Source organism: Silurus aristotelis, assembly GCF_946808225.1.
Source record: "Silurus aristotelis genome assembly, chromosome: 4".
In the NCBI taxonomy this organism is placed as follows: Eukaryota; Metazoa; Chordata; class Actinopteri; order Siluriformes; family Siluridae; genus Silurus; species Silurus aristotelis.
Window position 1 is genome coordinate 24,582,150 of NC_139577.1, and position 19,874 is coordinate 24,602,023.

The 19,874-nt window shown below is 38.1% G+C and overlaps 1 protein-coding gene and 1 long non-coding RNA gene across 7 annotated transcripts in view; one reads left to right on the forward strand and one right to left on the reverse strand.

Annotated features, from left to right (window-relative positions):
• The first annotated feature begins 788 nt into the window (after nucleotides 1-788).
• ndst2a (N-deacetylase/N-sulfotransferase (heparan glucosaminyl) 2a) overlaps nucleotides 789-19,874 on the forward strand; it is a 125,879-nt gene continuing 106,793 nt past the window's right edge. For all 6 annotated transcript variants that reach the window (XM_083538314.1, XM_083538313.1, XM_083538312.1 and 3 more), the window contains exon 1: nucleotides 789-1,114. The gene's annotated coding sequence lies outside the window, so the exon portion shown is untranslated. The remainder of the gene's footprint in view (nucleotides 1,115-19,874) is intronic.
• The window catches only part of LOC310724443, a 430,012-nt gene continuing 427,663 nt past the window's right edge, over nucleotides 17,526-19,874 (reverse strand). Inside the window, exons 2-3 of the long non-coding RNA XR_014533063.1 lie at nucleotides 17,742-18,537; nucleotides 17,526-17,561 (exon numbers count right to left, since the gene is read on the reverse strand). This is a non-coding gene — a long non-coding RNA (uncharacterized lncRNA). The remainder of the gene's footprint in view (nucleotides 17,562-17,741; nucleotides 18,538-19,874) is intronic.

Below are 19,874 nucleotides of genomic sequence, written 5' to 3' on the forward strand. Positions count from 1 at the left end.
AAGAATTCCTAGTTGATTGTCCAGACAGACAAACAATGGCCTGACATGAAAACTTACCTAAAATATTGATAATGGCTTTGAAGGACTCTGATTAATAAATGTTAAATTTCTGGTGTGCTTGAAACAACAGAAAAAGATGTTTTTGTAATTAGCTGCTTATTTAGATTTTCCATTTTAACACAAAGAATGGAATGGTTAGTGAGTTTATTATTTGTTTATAGTTATTATTTGACGAATAATAAAAAAAGATTGAAGAAACGTGCAAAAATGTGAACCGTGCAGTCTGTGGTGATGCAGTTGATCCTTTCTGTCAGCTGGGGGCGCAAGATGATGCGGTTTGAGCTCCAAAATTTCGTTATTGCATTGTAAGTAATTTGAATGAAATATGGGCCACAGTTTACATGATCAAATTGGTGTTTTATTGTATATATATATATATATATATATATATATATATATATATATATATATATATATATATATATATATATATATAAAATGACACACCCCTTTGTTAAAATGAAAATGAATTATTCATGATATGTGGAAACTTTCCACTGTATACACTTTGGAATTGGATATGATGGATGTTTAAAAGAAAATAAATAATCCGGGCTTACATTATTGTGGTTCTAATTGCCAGCAACTTGCCACAACTTTCCTCCATTGAGCGCTTTACCTAAAAAAAATGCTGAAAGGAGGCGCTCTCATGTAGGCGATAACAAGATTCGGCATGCGGGGGGAGGCTGTGAATCTCATTCTCGTAAAACGAGCTAAAATGTTTATACTTGATTATACAAAACACGGATAATATATATAATTCCACGAATAATACGACTCTTATTTGAAAATGTAAAAACTTCGCTTCACATTATACCCGTTTGCATCACTAAAACTTCTACTACTACCCCCACGTTTGTCGGGCTGACTTGGTTCGGTCTGGAGTTTTCGGCCTCAGGAGTCGCGCGGCAGCAGCATCACACAGCCGAATGAAGATGGCGGATTTGTGGACGATGCTGTCAGGAAGACTTTGAATTACCAGCGCTTTCCAAACTTCCCCGGTGTCCACAGATATTCACATTAGGATAAGTGGACCTCAGAAAGCCTAGGAAGTGTGAGTAAACTTTTATTGAGATTGTTGTAAGTGTTATTTCCGTACTCCTGTCCGTCGGTGAATAACGTATGCTAACCTGAGTAACGTTGGGGAGAGAGAGAGAGAGAGAGGCGCCGCTCTGCTCAACTAGCCGGCTGGAAACAACAACAAAAAAAAGTTGTTCATGTGTGTTTGTGATTTCGGAGCGGGTTGAAATGAAGAGAGAAAAAACTCATAGGTTTATTTTAACACGAAGAAATTGAGCGGTTTCATGTAAAGGCGAACAAATCAGTGTTGGGGCGAGCCGGTGCTGGAGTTAGCGCCCGACACCGCGCTGTGCTCAAGGCAACTGTGGGGGTAAAACTCCGGAGATGCTTCAAGCTACCAAAACCTTTTCTTATTAAAACATTGAACAGAGCACGAAATTGTGATTTCAACTAAATATAATGTAACACGTCTTTACAATAACAATAACGTGTACCAGTAAATCCACAAATGTAGCAGAGTTTAAGGAGTTGAACAAACAGCCTGCTGAGGTAAAGGGAGACGTGTGTATCCTCATGGTGCGCTGTTTTCTGTTTTCCTGTTAAAATCTGATGTCCTGCTTTTGAGCAAAAAGATTTAAAGTTTCAATTGACTCGTGTGCATTTAGAGCTTCAATCAAAGACACGTTCATTTTAAAATATATTCGCGCTCCTTTAATGAAAATAAACAACAAAACAAACAAACCCAGAAATCTTTTGTTTTAGTGACGGTCTTAGTAAATGCACTATATGAGGTGATTTGTTTAAAAAGCATACATTTTTTAACATATGCTACACCCCACTTTTCACATAGTTCTCCTTGCTAGGAAGTTCTGTCAGAGTGGGAGTCAGCATTGATACTGGTGAAGAAAGGGTTGAGGGCCACATTCAAGGGCCCCAACTGTGGCAACTTGGTGGTCTTATGGCTTAAACCCCTCCTCTGATCTTCTGATCAGTAAACCAGAGCCTGAGCACTATTCACTTTAATTCTCCGCTTTTTTTCATGTTTGTTTCACTGTAGACCAGAGGTGATCAAACTTTCTCCTACAAAGGCCAAAAATCTCAACTTGATTGACCATTGGTTAAAAGTAAATTGTGCATTTTTATTCAACTCTATTGTAATTACAATACAAGTTGCCATGTTTGTGATTTCATAATATTTAGAAAAAAAAGAGAGAACATTTACTTTGTAGTCTGTTTACAAAATATAGTTGTCGTTTTTTTACTTTAATAAAACGTATAATAAAAAACATTCAACCTCATGTACAGGATATATAATAGTTTCCATCCTTGTTTTTCAAATGTGTTTCCAAATTGAGCTGCATCAAATTCACTTCTACTTTCTACATTTATTTGTACATTTTTGTTAAAAAAAAAAATTACATTTACATTTTTTGTAGCTTAAAGTAAAACACAAAATTTTTATTTATTACATTTAATTTTTTAAATAAGATCAGTGGGATTTTGATTTTGGTTCCTCTTTTAATATGCGTCATGTTTGGCCAGCGTTTAGGTTTACTCAGCGTTACAAAATAATAATCTCAATGCCTTGTGAAATCGGAGTATTTAATGTGCTCAAAGGAAATGAAGGAAAACATGACGAAATGTGCGCATCGGAGTGCGGTTTCATTTCCTAACTTTTTTTTTTATTATAATTTTTTTTTGCAAGTTTGCTTTGGGAATCCATTAAGATAAGCAGGAACTCTTTGCTGGGGAAGGCAGAAATTGTGGACTGCCATTACAAAAATTGCTTTTATGAGTCAGTGGCACTTAATAGATTAGCTTCTGCCAGTGCATTAAACTTTTTTTTTTTTTTATGAATTTAAGCATATACTTCTGAAAATATTGTGATTTGTGGTGAGAGTAGAGAGCAGGTTGAGAAGAGCCTGGAGAGGTGGAGGTACGCGCTGGAGAGAAGGGGAATGGAAGTCAGTAGGAGTTAGACAGAGTACATGTGTGTGAATGAGAGGGAGGGCAGTGGAGTGGTGCGGTTGCAGGGAGAAGAGGTGGAGAAGGTGGATGAGTTTAGGCACCTGGGGTCAACAGTGCAAAGTAATGGTGTGTGTGTTAGAGAAGTGAAGAAAAGAGTGCAGGCAGGGTGGAGTGGGTGGAGAAGAGTGGCAGGAGTGATTTGTGATAGAAGAGTATCTGCAAGAGTGAAAGGGAAAGTTTATAGGACTGTGGTGAGACCTGCGATGTTGTATGGTTTAGAGACAGTGGCATTGACTAAAAGACAGGAGGCGGAGCTGGAGGTAGCAGAGCTGAAGATGTTGAGATTTTCATTGGGAGACAAACTTAGGGAGGTGCGATTGAGATGGTTTGGACATGTGCAGAGGAGGGACATAGGGTATATCGGTAGGAGAATGCTGAGGATGGAGCCACCAGGAAGGAGGAAAAGAGGAAGACCAAGGAGGAGGTTTATGGATGTGGTGAGGGAGGACATGCAGGTAGTTAGTGTGAAAGAAGCAGATGTAGAGAACAGGAGAGTATGCAGATGGATGAAATCTGAAATCATTGAATATGTTCAACCCACACTTGCTCCATTATATATATTTACAAATATAACTTCGATGTGTAGGTCATGATGATGTTGGATCAGACCGTGTTTCTATCCAGTATCTCTGAAGCATGCTGCCCCAACAGTGTGTTGGGCATTGCTTTTAGAGGTATCATCATTTATTAAACCTCTCTCACACAGACGGAGAGGACAAGCAAATGCAGAAGGCTGTAGAGATTTAATTAGTCACGGTGCCTCCTGATTTGTTCAGATCTTTCAAGCGAGATGAATCATTTGCTCTGAACGTGTTTTACATGTGACAGTCTCATGTATTCTTTGCAAAGTGACAGTTCGGCTGAAAGCTCAGGCATTACTGATATCTTTTTTCTCCCTTTTTTAAATTAGGTGTGTGATTTATTTAAAACAGATGATGAACAAACATGGAAAGCTTATTAATATTATTCAGCAACTATTACTGAGAATTTCATTGTTCAAATGAAGCATAGTTTGGGTGTATGTAATAAATTATAAGCTAGTGTTTATTTTGCTTTGCCTGTACCATAGAACAGCAAATGTAAGAAATGTAATTATAAGGAAATTTCCAAATAATATAATGCCGTGTTGCCGGAAAGCTCTGTGTGGTGACCGAAGCAGAGGCAATCAGCCGAGAATATTTGCCTTTTGTCTCATTCTGGTAAAGTAGAAAAATATTATGTGGTAATGCAGAGGCAGACGGGTTATTGTACAATAACTTGCTCAGATGCTGAAACATTCATATGGTATTATTAAAGTTAGATAAGGTTTGCTCATATTTGTCACTTCACCATAGACTAACGGAATGATCGAATAATGCAGTTAGGCTGCTGAGTGACTTTTTCCACATGCAGGTTTGATTTCCAAACGAGTAGTCCATTATTGTCAACAGTAAACGAAGCTAATAGTCTGATTATCTGTAGGGTGTTCCTCATACAGTCAGGAATCAATACACAAATCATGGCTCATAATTAAGTCAATTGATAAATTGTGCTCTCTCTCTCTCTCTCTCTCTCTCTCTCTCTCTCTCTCTCTCTCTCTCTCTCTCTCTCTCTCTCTCTCTCTGTCTTTGAATCTCCATCTGTCTCTTTCAAGTTTTCTCTTCTCCTTTGCTGTTTCTCCCCTATCCCATCCTTTGTCATTTTCTCGTGTTTTTTTTTTTTTTTTTTATGCACAGCAATTGCGGACATGTAGCTTATACATGCAAAGCAAAAAGAAACAAAGATTACATACATTTTAATATTTTATCTTTACTCTATATACGGTGTGCTTTGTGGACAGTTTGTGAGTACCGTACGTGTCCTGTGCACTGATGCGTTATTGTGGGTGTATTCCCTGAATTAATTAGGCGTTATCATCTGAACGCTTGTACGTCTAATTTTGAGAGGTTTGAAGTGCTCATTTAAACCCTTTAGGCAGGTGCTTGGTGCTGCCTTATCTTCGTGTTGTAATTCTTCTCAATTGGTTTGCTCATCAAAACCGGAGCATATCTGTCATGTTTGGCTGCGGTATCTCTTCACTAATAACTAATAAGGTGAAGACTAAATTAGTGTCATGCCGAAGGTGACTTCTGCGAAGTTAGAGAAATCCTGCGGTCGATGTCGGTTTAACTGCTTGTACCGTTCTAGAGGAGTTCCCCTTCATTCATATGGTATTAGTGTATCCTTGAATAGAAGTGAAAGGCTCAGTGTGTGAGTTAGACAGACAAGCATTGAAAATCCCTAAACAGATTATTAAAACTTTCAAGATTTGATCTTCTCTGCTTTTTGATTTGATTTACTTTGCACGATTTTCCTCTAGATGAAAGTCTCTAGTTGTTAGTGGCAGGTTTTTAAAGCATGTAGCATGCATATGTGCATAGAGGGTATTATCCCAAAGAGAAAGGTGTCTTGTTCACAGTGTCTTGTTCTGTAGTCGTGTTTTCACATGTCATCCTGAGTTGTAGGTGCATTTGTGTTAAATTTGTTTTCATGTGCTTACACCGAAATCTTTTTACCTGCATGTTTCTGATAAACAGCTTCTGCTGTGAACGTCTTGTGCTTTGTTGCCTGCTGTTCTTTAGGTGTGTGTGTGTGTGTGTGTGTGTGTGTGTCTCATGTGTTATGTGTTTGAGACCGAGCCAGAGAGAGGTTAGGTTTTAGTACTTTGGATTCTGCAATGCGGAAAACACTGACAAAATAACGAAAGCTGTCACAGACATGGATTCAGACTGTATTAATAATGTAACAGGCTTTAACCAATAAAATTTGCCCTGGTTTAACTGAATGCTGTTTTTTGAAATGACATGCAACGAATGTTGGTAAACTTTTACAGACATTTTAAAGAGACAGGCCTTAAAATAACCCAAATTTTCATTCATAGGATCTCTCTCTCTCTCTCTCTCTCTCTCTCTCTCTCTCTCTCTCTCTCTCTCTCTCTCTCTCTGTATCTTTTTATTTATTTTTATATATATATATATATATATATATATTACATACATACACACATACATACATACATTCAGTGAGGAAAATAAGTATTTAAACACCCTGCTATTCTGCAAGTTCTCCCACTTAGAAATCATGGAGGGGTCTGAAATTGTCATCGTAGGTGCATGTCCACTGTGAGAGACATAATCTAAAAAAAAAAAATCCAGAAATCACAATGTATGATTTTTAAACTATTTATTAGTATGATACAGCTGCAAATAAGTATTTGAACACCTGAGAAAGTCAATGTTAATATTTGGTACAGTAGCCTTTGTTTGCAATTACAGAGGTCAAACGTTTCCTGTAGTTTTTCACCAGGTTTGCACACACTGCAGGAGGGATTTTGGCCCACTCCTCCACACAGATCTTCTCTAGATCAGTCAGGTTTCTGGCCTGTCGCTGAGAAACACGGAGTTTGAGCTCCCTTCAAAGATTCTCTATTGGGTTTAGGTCTGGAGACTGGCTAGGCCATGCCAGAACCTTGATATGCTTCTTACAGAGCCACTCCTTGGTTATCCTGGCTGTGTGCTTCGGGTCATTGTCATGTTGGAAGACCCAGCCTCGACCCATCTTCAATGCTCTAACTGATGGAAGTAGGTTGTTCCCCAAAATCTCGCAATACATGGCCCCGGTCATCCTCTCCTTAATACAGTGCAGTCGCCCTGTCCCATGTGCAGAAAAACACCCCCAAAGCATGATGTTACCACCCCCATGCTTCACAGTAGGGATGGTGTTCTTGAGATGGTACTCATCATTCTTCTTTCTCCAAACACGTTTAGTGGAATTATGACCCAAAAGTTCTATTTTGGTCTCATCTGACCACATGACTTTCTCCAATGGCTCCTCTGGATCATCCAAATGGTCATTGAAAAACTTAAGACGTGCCTGGACATGTGCTGGTTTAAGCAGGGGAACCTTCCATGCCATGCATGATTTTAAACCATGACGTCTTAGTGTATTACCAACAGTAACCTTGGAAACGGTGGTCTCAGCTCTTTTCAGGTCATTGACCAGCTCCTCCCTTGTAGTTCTGGGCTGATTTCTCACCTTCCTTAGGATCATTGAGACCCCACGAGGTGAGATCTTGCATGGAGCCCCAGTCCGAGGGAGATTGACAGTCATGTTTAGCTTCTTCCATTTTCTAATGATTGCTTCAACAGTGGACCTTTTTTCACCAAGCTGCTTGGCAATTTCCCCGTAGCCCTTTCCAGCCTTGTGGAGTCAAGTCAAGTCAAGTCAAGTTTATTTGTATAGCGCTTTTCACAACAGACATTGTCTCAAAGCAGCTTTACAGAAAACAACAGTGAAGGTGAGTGGTGTGCGTTTGTCCTTAATGAGCAAGCCGTGGCGACAGTGGCAAGGAAAAACTTCCTTAGATGATATGAGGAAGAAACCTTGAGAGGAACCAGACTCAAAGGGGAACCCATCCTCATATGGGTGACATCAAGAGTTTGATCATAAATCAATTAGGTGTACAATTTTGTCTCTAGTGTCTTTGGACAGCTCTTTGGTCTTGGCCATGTTAGTAGTTGGATTCTTACTGATTGTATGGGGGGGACAGGTGTCTTTATGCAGCTAACGACCTCAAACAGGTGCATCTAATTTAGGATAATAAATGTAGTGGAGGTGGACATTTTAAAGGCAGACTAACAGGTCTTTGAGGGTCAGAATTCTAGCTGATAGACAGGTGTTCAAATACTTATTTGCAGCTGTATCATACAAATAAATAGTTAAAAAATCATATATTGTGATTTCTGTTTTTTTTTTTTTTTAATTGTCTTTCACAGTGGACATGCACCTACGATGACAATTTCAGACCCCTCCATGATTTCTAAGTGGAAGAACTTGCAAAATAGCAGTGTGTTCAAATAATTATTTTCCTCACTGTGTATGTATACATATGTATGTGTGTATGTGTATATATATATATATATATATATATATATATATATATATATATATATATATATATATATATACACACACACACACACACACACGTGTGTATGTATGTATGTGTGTATAATATAAAATATAATATACACACACTGGAACACTGTGTATTTGCATCAGAAAAATTTGAAAAAGGTTCCAAGTGCTTATTGTGTGGCTAAAACTACACATGTACATCTAAATATATAGGCATCATTACAATAGGGAAAGTGGTAGCTCAGTGGTTAAGACATGTCTGGAAGATGCCAAGATGCCACTGCTAGACCCTTGAGCAAGGCCTATAACCCATTAACTGCTCAGTTGTAAGTTGCTCTGGATAAAGGCGTCTGCCAAATGCAATGAATATATAGTGTAGTCATTAGAATTCACAACATTACAATTTGTTTGTACTTCCTCTATTTTTGTTAGATTAGCTACATATACTTGTTTGAAAAGATATAAAGGAGAACTTTTTTAAATATATGTTGAAGGTTAATTATGCATTCATTGACAAAAAAAGAATTTGTGACTGGGTCACTTAAACAAGGTTAATTGTGGAGCACTGGTGGTTAATTGCTATACATATGCAAAGAAGAAAATGATTCTATTTGTGGTAATATGCTCACATGAGGAGGCTCCCTCGCCAACGAAGGAGTACATGAGCTTCTGTAGAGGGCAAATCTATGTGAGTTCATTACACTGTGTAGCTGTCCTGTTTGTATTGAGACACAGAGCGTAGCCTTCAGTAGCATGTTTAGGAGATAAGTAGATACTTGTGCATGGGTGCTGGTTGTTCATGCCCCAAACTGCTGCTACAATGTTGGAAGAGCAGTAGTTTAGAATGTCTTTATACGCTGTAGCATTGTAGTTTGCCATGTAGGGGCCCAAACATGTTCCAGCATGATAATGCTCCTGTGCACAATAACGTAAGCTCCACGAAGACTTAGTTTGCCAAGTTTGAGTAGCCTGCACAGATCCTGGACATTATTGGCATAAATATTGTACCAGAATCCTGAATGTACAACAGGTCTCTGTGTTTTGACATTATTGCCTGATTTTAATAATGCTCTTTTGGCTGAATGAGCAAATCCCCACAGTCACACTTCAAAATCTTGTGGAAATCTTGCCCAGAAGAGTGGAGGTTATTAGAACAGTGAAAAGGGGGACTACATCTGATAAGGGATTTTCCAAAAAACACGCTGGAGATGACACAAACCTCGAATATAAAATTAAGTTCTGAAGGATATTCTTAAAAAGATCGGGTGGTGCAATAATAATGCTGTGTCTTGAGTAGGATACATAGCAGAATGTGCCAGACAGATAATGATGTGTGTGTGCATACTCCTCATTTGGTCACCTTCCAGTTCCAACCTAAAAGCCCGCTCGGCCCATTATACCATAACTACCATCCAGGGAGGGAAGATACGGATCGTGCTGAAACGGCATCTTCTCAAACTGCTATGTCACGGATGGAGGTTAAAGTAGAATTTACAGTGGTGGTTTCACTCTGACAGCGATTGAGAGTGGCCATTTTTTAATTTAAATTTTAAATCAATTAGGAGAACATGGAAATTGAATTAAACATTGCATTAGACTTGCATTCATTATACTGTTTTTTTTTTAAATTGAGATTGAAATTAATTTACTCAGCTGGTGGTTTTTACACAACCAGCTTCCAACCTGTGTATGCAGGATCATATTAGACTATTAACTAACCTAACTGCCAAGCATACATACAAAGATTGATTAACAGTTAGCCCACAGTTAGTTAGTCAACTTGTTTTGAAATGATTTTAAGAACTAATTTTTACAGACAGTCTAATGATCTGTTGCTTATCAGACTGCAAACTCAGTCAGATGTAAAAATGTTTATGTAAACACCTCAATCGGTAGCTTGATTAGACAATTTTGATGAAATCTATATCCGTTTAGAAAGGTGGGAATCCTTTTAATAACAGAAAATAGGCAGGTAAACTTTTGTGTCTGATTACTTTGTGGTTCTGGGTTACTATGCCTTCTTTCATTTGAGGTGGTACATGTTAGAGATTTTAATCTATTCAAAATAACTGTGGGATTAAACAAAGCTGAACAACTTCATTATGTTTATAAACTTTGCTTCCCTCTGTCTGTTCGATCATTATCCCCTGCTAAGCTGAGACGGAAATAATCTAAAACTTAAGAGCAAGCTGCACCATTAAAAAGTTTTGGTGCGCTGGCTGGACTCACACGGAGATGTTGTTGACACTAAATGTTCCTCCTCATAAGGATGTAACTTTGGATTGGATTATATCAGGCGGACATAAATGGAGAAGGTTTACAGACTGGCTGGGAATCTGCTTTTTGTAATGAATTCATATGGGATGTCAGACATCTCTGCATGCGATCATGGCTAGTGTTTGCTCGTGTCATACGTCACCCGTTAAAGATAAAACATGATTTGCGCTTACTTTCATCCCGGGAAACACTGATTAATCGTGTTTCCTTGAGTTTTGGTTTCTGCCGTCTGTCACGCAAGTATAAGCAGAAAACTGAATTACTCCGTTTTAAAGTGTGTTAGAATGCCTGTTACGGATCTTTCTGGCTCGCTTTCAGACAGATTGTGACAGCTTATGATTGGCTTGTGTTGCGGTTATTGATGGGAGTGTGTAGGTTCCCTCCCACTCAGAGAACGCGGTCAGTTTTGCTCCTCTGGATCACAGCCATAGAAGGCTATGGATCATCATGAACGTTGTATTATCGAATGATAGGAGACTGCTTGACAAATATGAATGTCTAATTCTTAAACAACTACGGCAGTGTTATTTCAGCAAACATAATCTAAAATCTTGTATTAATTTATAAAAACAGTATTTTTGGTAGATCCATATTTAAGCTAAAATAACAGTCTGAATTCTGTAAATTTGGAATTTATGGGAATTGATAGGAATTAATTAGAAATTTGGGGAAATGGTCATAAACTTTGGTCATAAGCTGACATGCAGGCAAACTAATACAGATAAAAGAAAATTACATTTAGGATTTAATTGTCAGTATAATTTTATTGCATTCATTAAATTATCTGTGTTTATATTACGGAGAAATGCACAGTACATGTAGGGGTGTGTGGCCTCAGTAACCCTGAAGTAAGTGTGCTGTTGTGAATGTGAACTGAAGTTGCATTAAATGTTTATTTTTAATTTTTATATTTTATTTTTCCCAGTTTATTCACGTTAATTCCCATAAGGTTCCCTGGTGGTCTAGTGGTTAGGATGCAGTGCTCTCACCGCTGCGGCCCGGGTTCGATCCCCGGTCAGGGAACCAACCCCAGCCGCTCTCAGTGCCGGTCCCAAGCCCGGATAATTTGGGGAGGGTTGCGTTAGAAAAGGCATCCAGCGTAAAAATATGTCAATTCAAACATGCGGAGGATCCGCTGTGGCGACCCCTAACGGGAGAAGCCGAAAGAAAGTTTTTATTCACATAAATTCCAATATATTTTCGTTAATTCTCATATATTTTAATAGAAAGTGTCCAGGCTTAAAAAATTTCTGGAATTTTGCAACCCTAGGTATAACTACATTGCCATGTTAAAGTACAATTACACATTTAAATGCATGTCCTAAGACTCATACTGAGGGGTTGCATGTCAGAAATGTAGACCCTGTGACCTGAGAGGTCCACACTCCTTCTTACCAGCTGTGTTTGATTGTTGTGGTGTTCTGGGGCTACAACAATTAATTGATGTCTTCAGTTCTCTAGGAGAATTTTCATAATCGATCTGTCGCTCATTTAAGAAAGACACAACGGCCCTTTTTGTAGAATTGCTGTTTTGATTGCTCAGGGTGACTGAAATGTTTAATTAGCATAGTTTGCTAAATGGCTACCTTAATAACAGAACTGCCAGGCTCTGAAACCATCAGTGGATCCATGGAGGCGGATAAAACCCATTTAGACAGTGTGATCTATGGAGGTACATTAACATTTTAGTAGGCGCATTTGTTCTGTTTTAAAGTGTTGTAAATTTTTTTTCTTTCCCTTTTCCTCAATCGAGATTGTTTGGAATGGCTTGCATTCGGTTAATGTGGTACTCGTGCTGGGGCGTTTAGACTCACTGAAACACATTTACTCTTTACAATCATCAGTAAAATCTGCTGACCAGCAAAATCTGCCCAAGCACATAAAAACAGCCGTTTACACTTTATTCGTAAGTGCGCATCATAAACATATTAGCCTTTAAAATGTTTGATCAATCTTTTTTTTTTTTAACCCTAATCTTGATTACAGTAAAAGTATCCGTCTTATTATAAATGTTTATGGCTGTGTAATGATGTGTGTATGTGTCGCTGATGTTACAAACATATTACACCAGAACATCATTCTGTCTTTGAGAGCAGTAAAACGAGCGAAGGCTAGTTCATGTACTAAAATGTTAAGGTGTTTGCTGAATTACTTATGTTTAATGGCAAGTTTACTGCTTCAGACATGACATTACCATCGCTATACACCTAATGTTATATTCAAGAGTGTTTGGGATCATTAGTTTGTAGAGTTTAGTTTTTATTGCAAAGCATATACAGAAATCAGAAAAAAACTTCATGAGCTTTTGCCTCATGGACCCAAATATGGAAAGAAAGTGAGTCTGCCTCCCAACACCAAATTTTTGCCTCACCTTAACACCCCCCGAACCCCCCCCCCCCCCCCCCCCCCCCCGCCCAAGTTGCTTTAAGCAAACTAAATAAAAAAGGAAATTCACTGGCATGTGCTTGGGTTTTTCTGGGAAATTAATTATGGAAGTGTTTATTTATTTATTTATTTCAACCTTGTCCCTTCACCTGCTAGTATTTTTGTAGCTGTCTTAGTAATTAGCTTTGCTCAATTTCCCAGATAACGCCTCAGTTATGTTATGCTGTTTTCTGAGTAAAGCAGTAAACAGACCTGTAGATCAAGGACATGACTGAGGGTGATCGATTTGTTAGTTACTGAATTACTTAATGTCTCAGTCCAAATTTATCAGTAGTAGAACTTGAAATTATGAATATTTCTTAGGCATTAAAGAGCTTTTAATAGAGTTTCTGTGTCCTGACAGTACTGTGTGTCAGTATCTGTGTTAAGTTATGGTTAATCATCATTTATAATAAATGTAATAAATTGTTTAGTTAAGATTCATAATAGTTCATATAATACCTCATCTATTTTGATAGGTTTAAGCATTACATGTACAAAAATAAAGTCTGGGATACAATTTTTGTTAATGGTTGAATGCCATGTAACACTTCAATCGAATGGCAGGTCATAATAAAAGTGCTTAAGATCATAATAAAAGCTGCTTTTTATTTATAGAACTGTGCAGGGTTTCGTTTTTCACAAGCTCAGGTGCTTCAATTCTTAGTCATGACCTCCAGTTTCGTTTCTACAAATACAAACCATTAAAATAAAAATCAGTGTGCCGCTTAAGAAAAATTGTAAATTGAGTTTGACCATTAATTGGCGAGATTTCTGCAAAGTGGACATTGGGTTACTATGTTCTAAAGCTGTGTAAAAATATTGGAGTAAACACTGAAGTCTTTAGTATTGATTAAGGGTAAAATCAATGACCAAGCATTTCCAAGCTTATTCTCATGGGTCGTAACAACACTCAGCGGTTAGGCCTTACTTATCCTTTAGTAATGACGTGTGTATAAATATTGAAGTAAGACGGGCCACACCAAAAAAATAAACTCTTCTCTATTTAGAGAAGTTTTGGAAAGGTTGGTTTTCTTTGTACTCGCATGCGTATGTCGATCTCTTTAAAGGACGAAGTCCGTTTCCAGTACATGTACATTTACATGTATTGAAAAAACTAAATACAAGCTCAGGGGTACAGACAGATGGGAGCACAAAACAATCAGGGTAAAGGCTTGAACGTTATTTTGGCTCACTTCTATGCCCATTAAAAAAAGTTCAATAAAATATAAAGTTAATAATAAAAAGGGAGGGTTAAATCCATGTCAGATTAGATGTTTAACTGCTTGCGGCTATGTACAGACAGGTTTATACAGTGCCATTTCTTTTGTCAAAATTGAACATTTGGGTTAATTTATGAGTTTGGTTTGGCTTGTGTTCTTTTTTTTTTTTTTTTTTTTTTTTTTTTTTTTTTTTCTTCTTCTCTAAAATGTTTTTGATGGTGTTTTTAGTTTTCTACTTGTTGAACTAACAGTGTGTTTTTAAAGAGACTCCACAGCATTTCTATAAGTCACTCTGGATAAGGGGGTCTTATAAATGCTGTGAACATAATTTTCCAGAAATTATAGTTTAGTAAACATGCAAATTATATGATCTGAAGTCGATCAAATTGAGGTTTACATTAGTTAGTTCTCATTAGGTGTAAGGAAGAAGAACATGAGTTGAATAACCAATGTTTATCTTGAATTAAGGGAGGTTCCCTGGTGGTCTAGTGGTTAGGATGCGGTGCTCTCTCCGCTGCGGCCCGGGTTCGATCCCCGCTCTTCTCCTGTGTTACTTTTCTACAAACTTTATCTTGGTTAAACAAATGAGTTGTGTTATTGCTTACTGATGCACTGGGAGATACTGTGCAATCAGTATTGCCTTCCTGTCATGTTTTGGCCGGGTAGCTGTTACCAGACACTTCTCGCTGAGACGGAAATGTGCCTTAATCTCAGTTGGAAGACAGAACGCCTCAGGGCTTGGTTTTGAAATATACATAGTGTGTATGTATGATTTTTCTCCGACCCAGTACTTTTTTTTTTAATATAGTTTGAGTGCTCAGATTCCGATCAATATTCATTACATATTCGAAGCTGGATTTCTGAATCAGAACCAGATGAAGGTGGCAGACTGGGAGAAAGTGGATGCTCTTTTTGTTTGCCTTTCTTACTGTGCTGATATTCTGCACTGTGCCCCATCAGATAAAACGAGTGTATATTAATAGAATAGGATTTAGAAAGTGGTATAGACTCCTGATATATTACTATATACCATGTATTATATAATGTACAGTGGAACCTCAATACTCGCGACCTTGACACCTCGATAGTTTGCGACTTTTAATTTAGAAGTAACTCGCGAAACATCTGAGTTCTCGAGTGGCTCAAAAGTACGGAGTAACATTTGTACTAATAAATTACATACTTTTGAAAAACTATTTTATTATTGTATTATTCAATTAAAGTAGTAAATAAAACATTTATGACAAGTAATTTACAAGTGTTGAGTTTTCAGTACAGTACATGTTCAATTCTCCTTGAAAAAGGAACAATCAGAAGGAGAACATCAAAACCTCGCAATTTTTTTGTTACTTGCAAGGGTTCGTATAGTACAGTGCAACCTCGATACTCATGGAGGTTACGCTCTATTAATTTACACATTTAAAATTATGTTCGTTATTTCTTACATTACCTACACTCTTTCCTCTTAACTAATGTCCATATAGGAATAGTCTTTCTGTAGGAAAGTTGGCCTCTGAATGCATATGAAATTAAGTAGGATTTGAACAGTTTGCACTGGCCTGACTTCGGGATCTAAAGCTGTTAATCATGATGTCAGTTCATAGGAGTCTGATGAGGCAGTAAAAATCACATGTGTCCTATCTCAGAGCAGATTCTTATACAACATGCTAATGATGGCTTGCTGTGAAGAAAAGCTCCAGCTTTGAATGAGTGGGCTGGGTTGTGGGACTCTTTTGACTCTAGAGGGAAGATCTAGGATTTTCATTCAATTAGCTATAAACGAAAGATCAAACGAAGTGAAAAAACAATATTTTATGATGAAACACCAGGCTGCATGCAAAGTGCATCATCCTTCCTCTTTCAAGTCCTAAGGCTCCCTGTTTAAGCCTTGTTCATGAACTAATTCTTTGCTCTCACTCACTGTCATTTCCCAACCTTCAGCTTTATCTTATAGCCTGGATAAATTCAGTGCAAGTTCCAGATGTTCTGCTCAGTGCTATGTTTCGTGGCCAACTATTTACTGATGGGCATCGATCTAGACAATGGAAAAATGAAGTGTATGGTTTTTCAAGGATTGAATGAAATTAAATTGAGTATCATATTGTGGTGAATGTTTTCGCTTTGGGTTCATGTTGCATCACACATTAAGCTATAATCATACGAGGCTGCCGTTCACGTTTTTCTCTTTGTTTAATCCCGCAGTGATGCTTTGCGCCAGGACAGTTACATGATTAATACAGACATTATTTTGTTTAGTCATTTACATTTCTGTAATGGAGACTGCGCCTCACCCGGTCTGTTCAGTGCGGCAGGCAATGCGATTCAGAAGCATGATCTTTATTTGCTGTGCCAGTCAACAGAATCTTTTTCCCTGGCTGTGTACATACAGTTTTTATTCCCATTCTGTTATTAGCGTTACTGTATGTCGCTCACATCTAACATCTGTTATGTCCTCATGACGTTCACGGAGGATTCAGTCTTCATTCCTTGGAACGTGGATTGTGAGACGCCCCGAATACACCATCCACGATCACATTCACTTCTAGGGATAGTTTATTTATGCCACTAGACAACTGGTTCTATAATCTGGGGTGGAAAAAAAACACAAATTAATTGAGTTTAAATTAATTGAACGGAGGATCCTGGAGCTGTGACAGTATCTGCTGTGCTACTGCACTGTCTCTTTTATTAACCTGAATCTGCTCATCCCCCTTTACTTCTCCAGCCAGTAATTTAATTAAACTTGCATACTCTGAGCTGAAGAATATTGCTGGACTGACTTGTACACTCTTTTTTTTTTTTCTTCTCAAAACTGTTGATCTGGGTTTTTTTTTATGATTTACCACAAGCTGCCATTGTTTTGTTATCACAACCTGCAGTTGCTGTTTACCTGATGCCTGTTTCTGCAAAACGAATTTGCTAAACGCACTCCTTCTCGAAAGCAGAAATGGATATATGCGCCTTATCGGATCTTGCGCAGGCATGTTGTTCCTGTACAGTAAATTGCTTACAGCAGCCTGATATTTGGCTAAATGTGATTGGAACATGTGCATTAAACAGAGGTGGATTATCTGCTTAACCAAGGTCTGCAAGCCTCTGTCAGATTGTAACATTTGACCTTGTGCTTTTGGATGGCGAGTGTAAGCAGAACCTACAGCCTACAAAAGATACCAGGTCATTCATTCTCATATATATATATATATATATATATATATATATATATATATATATATCACACACACACACACACACACACACAGTACAGACAAAAAGTTTGGACACACCTTCTCATTCAAAGAGTTTTCTTTATTTTTATGACTATGAAAATTGTAGATTCACACTGAAGGCATCAAAACTATGAATTAACACATGTGGAATTATATATGAAATTATATACATAACAAAAAAGTGTGAAACAACTGAAAATATGTCATATTGTAGGTTCTTCAAAGTAGCCAGCTTTTGCTTTGATTACTGCTTTGCACACTCTTGGCATTCTCTTAATGAGCTTCAAGAGGTAGTCACCTGAAATGGTCTTCCAACAGTCTTAAGGAATTCCCCGAGAGATGCTTGGCACTTGTTGGCCCTTTTGCCCTCACTCTGCGGTCCAGCTCACCCCTAAACCATCTCGATTGAGTTCAGGTCCGGTGACTGTGGAGGCCAGGTCATCTGGCGCAGCACCCCATCACTCTCCTTCTTGGTGAAATAGCCCTTACACAGCCTGGAGGTGTGTTTGGGGTCATAGTCCTGTTGAAAAATAAATGATGGTCCAACTAAACGCAAACCGGATGGAATAGCATGCCGCTGCAAGATGCTGTGGTAGCCATTCTGGTTCAGTATGCCTTCAATTTTGAATAAATCCCCAACAGTGTCACCAGCAAAGCACCCCCACACCATCACACCTCCTCCTCCATGCTTCACGGTGGGAACCAGGCATGTAGAGTCCATCCGTTCACCTTTTCTGCGTCGCACAAAGACACGGTGGTTGGAAACAAAGATTTCAAATTTGGACTCATCAGACCAAAGCACAGATTTCCACTGGTCTAATGTCCATTCCTTGTGTTCTTTAGCCCAAAGAAGTCTCTTCTGCTTGTTGTCTTTCTTTAGCAGTGGTTTCCTAGAAGATATTCTACCATGAAGGCCTGATTCACACAGTCTCCTCTTAACAGTTGTTGTAGAGATGTGTCTGCTGCTATAACTCTGTGTGCCATTGACCTGGTCTCTAATCTGAGCTGCTGTTAACCTGCGATTTCTGAGGCTGGCGACTCGGATGAACTTATCCTCCGCAGCAGAGGTGACTCTTGGTCTTCCTTTCCTGGGGCGGTCCGCATGTGAGCCAGTTTCTTTGTAGCGCTTGATGGTTTTTGTGACTGCACTTGGGGACACTTTCAAAGTTTTCCCAATTTTTCGGACTGACTGACCTTCATTTCTTAAAGTAATGATGGCCACTCGTTTTTCTGAACTTAGCTGCTTTTTTCTTGCCATAATACAAATTCTAACAGTCTATTCAGTAGGACTATCAGCTGTGTATCCACCTGACTTCTGCACAACACAACTGATTGTCCCAACCCTATTTATAAGGCAAGAAATCACACTTATTAAACCTGACAGGGCACACCTGTGAAGTGAAAACCATTTCAGGTGACTACCTCTTGAAGCTCATTAAGAGAATGCCAAGAGTGTGCAAAGCAGTAATCAAAGCAAAAGCTGGCTACTTTGAAGAACCTACAATATGACATATTTTCAGTTGTTTCACACTTTTTTGTTATGTATATAATTCCACATGTGTTAATTCATAGTTTTGATGCCTTCAGTGTGACTACAATTTTCATAGTCATGAAAATAAAGAAAAGTCTTTGAATGAGAAGGTGTGTCCAAACTTTTGGTCTGTACTGTGTGTATATGTGTATATGTATGTATGTGTGTGTGTGTGTATATATATATATATATATATATATATATATATATATATATATATATATATATTAGGGATGCACCGAAATGAAAATTCTGGGCCGAAACCGAAAAAGAGGAAAGCAAGGCCGAAAACCGAAACACCGAAAGAAATTATGCCAATTATTATTACCATTGCATTTATGGCCATGACCGTGTACTAAACTTACTAAAATCAAGGCATCTTAATTGCATAAATTAATATTAAAGTTTCAAAGAATAAATCAATTACAAATTATGAAAATATTTATTTATAGCACATTGCAACAATGCACAGGATAAAATAAATTAAAATTCAAACTTAAATGTTTAATTTAAATGCACTCATGTGTACATTAAATAATAATGTACAGGCCCTCTGTCCTGCTGAAAGGTTGTAAAATTAAATATGTTCTTTCATAAAAACAAAGTGCATTCAGAACAAGTGCAACTGCTTGAAGATACAACAATACAACAATATCACTGGGAAACTTCCTGCCTTTTTAAAAACGTCTGCCACAGACGGAGTGCGCGTGCTCGGAGGGGTTTTGCTTTTCTGTGCCGCGTTTCTCTCATATTCAGCATAGCGATCGGAATGTTTGGATTACAGGTGATAAATTAAACCCGACGTGGAGAAAGTCTTTACAGACGAAATTTCGGCATTACATGTTTTGCAAATCGCTATCCGTGGGTCTTTCTCAGATATACTGAAACACGTCCACACCGCATACATGTTGTTTTAGACATGCACGTGCAGGCAGCGGTTTCTGTTTGCGTCATCACAACAAACTGTTTCGGCCGCGTTTTTTCGGTGATCAAAGTCTTTCGGCCGAAAATGCACTTTTGGGCCATTTTCGGCCGAAAATTTTCGGTGGCCGAATATTCGGTGCATCCCATATATATATATATATATATATATAAGTATTTGAACACCCTCTTATTTTGCAAGTTCTCCCACTTAGAAATCATGGAGGG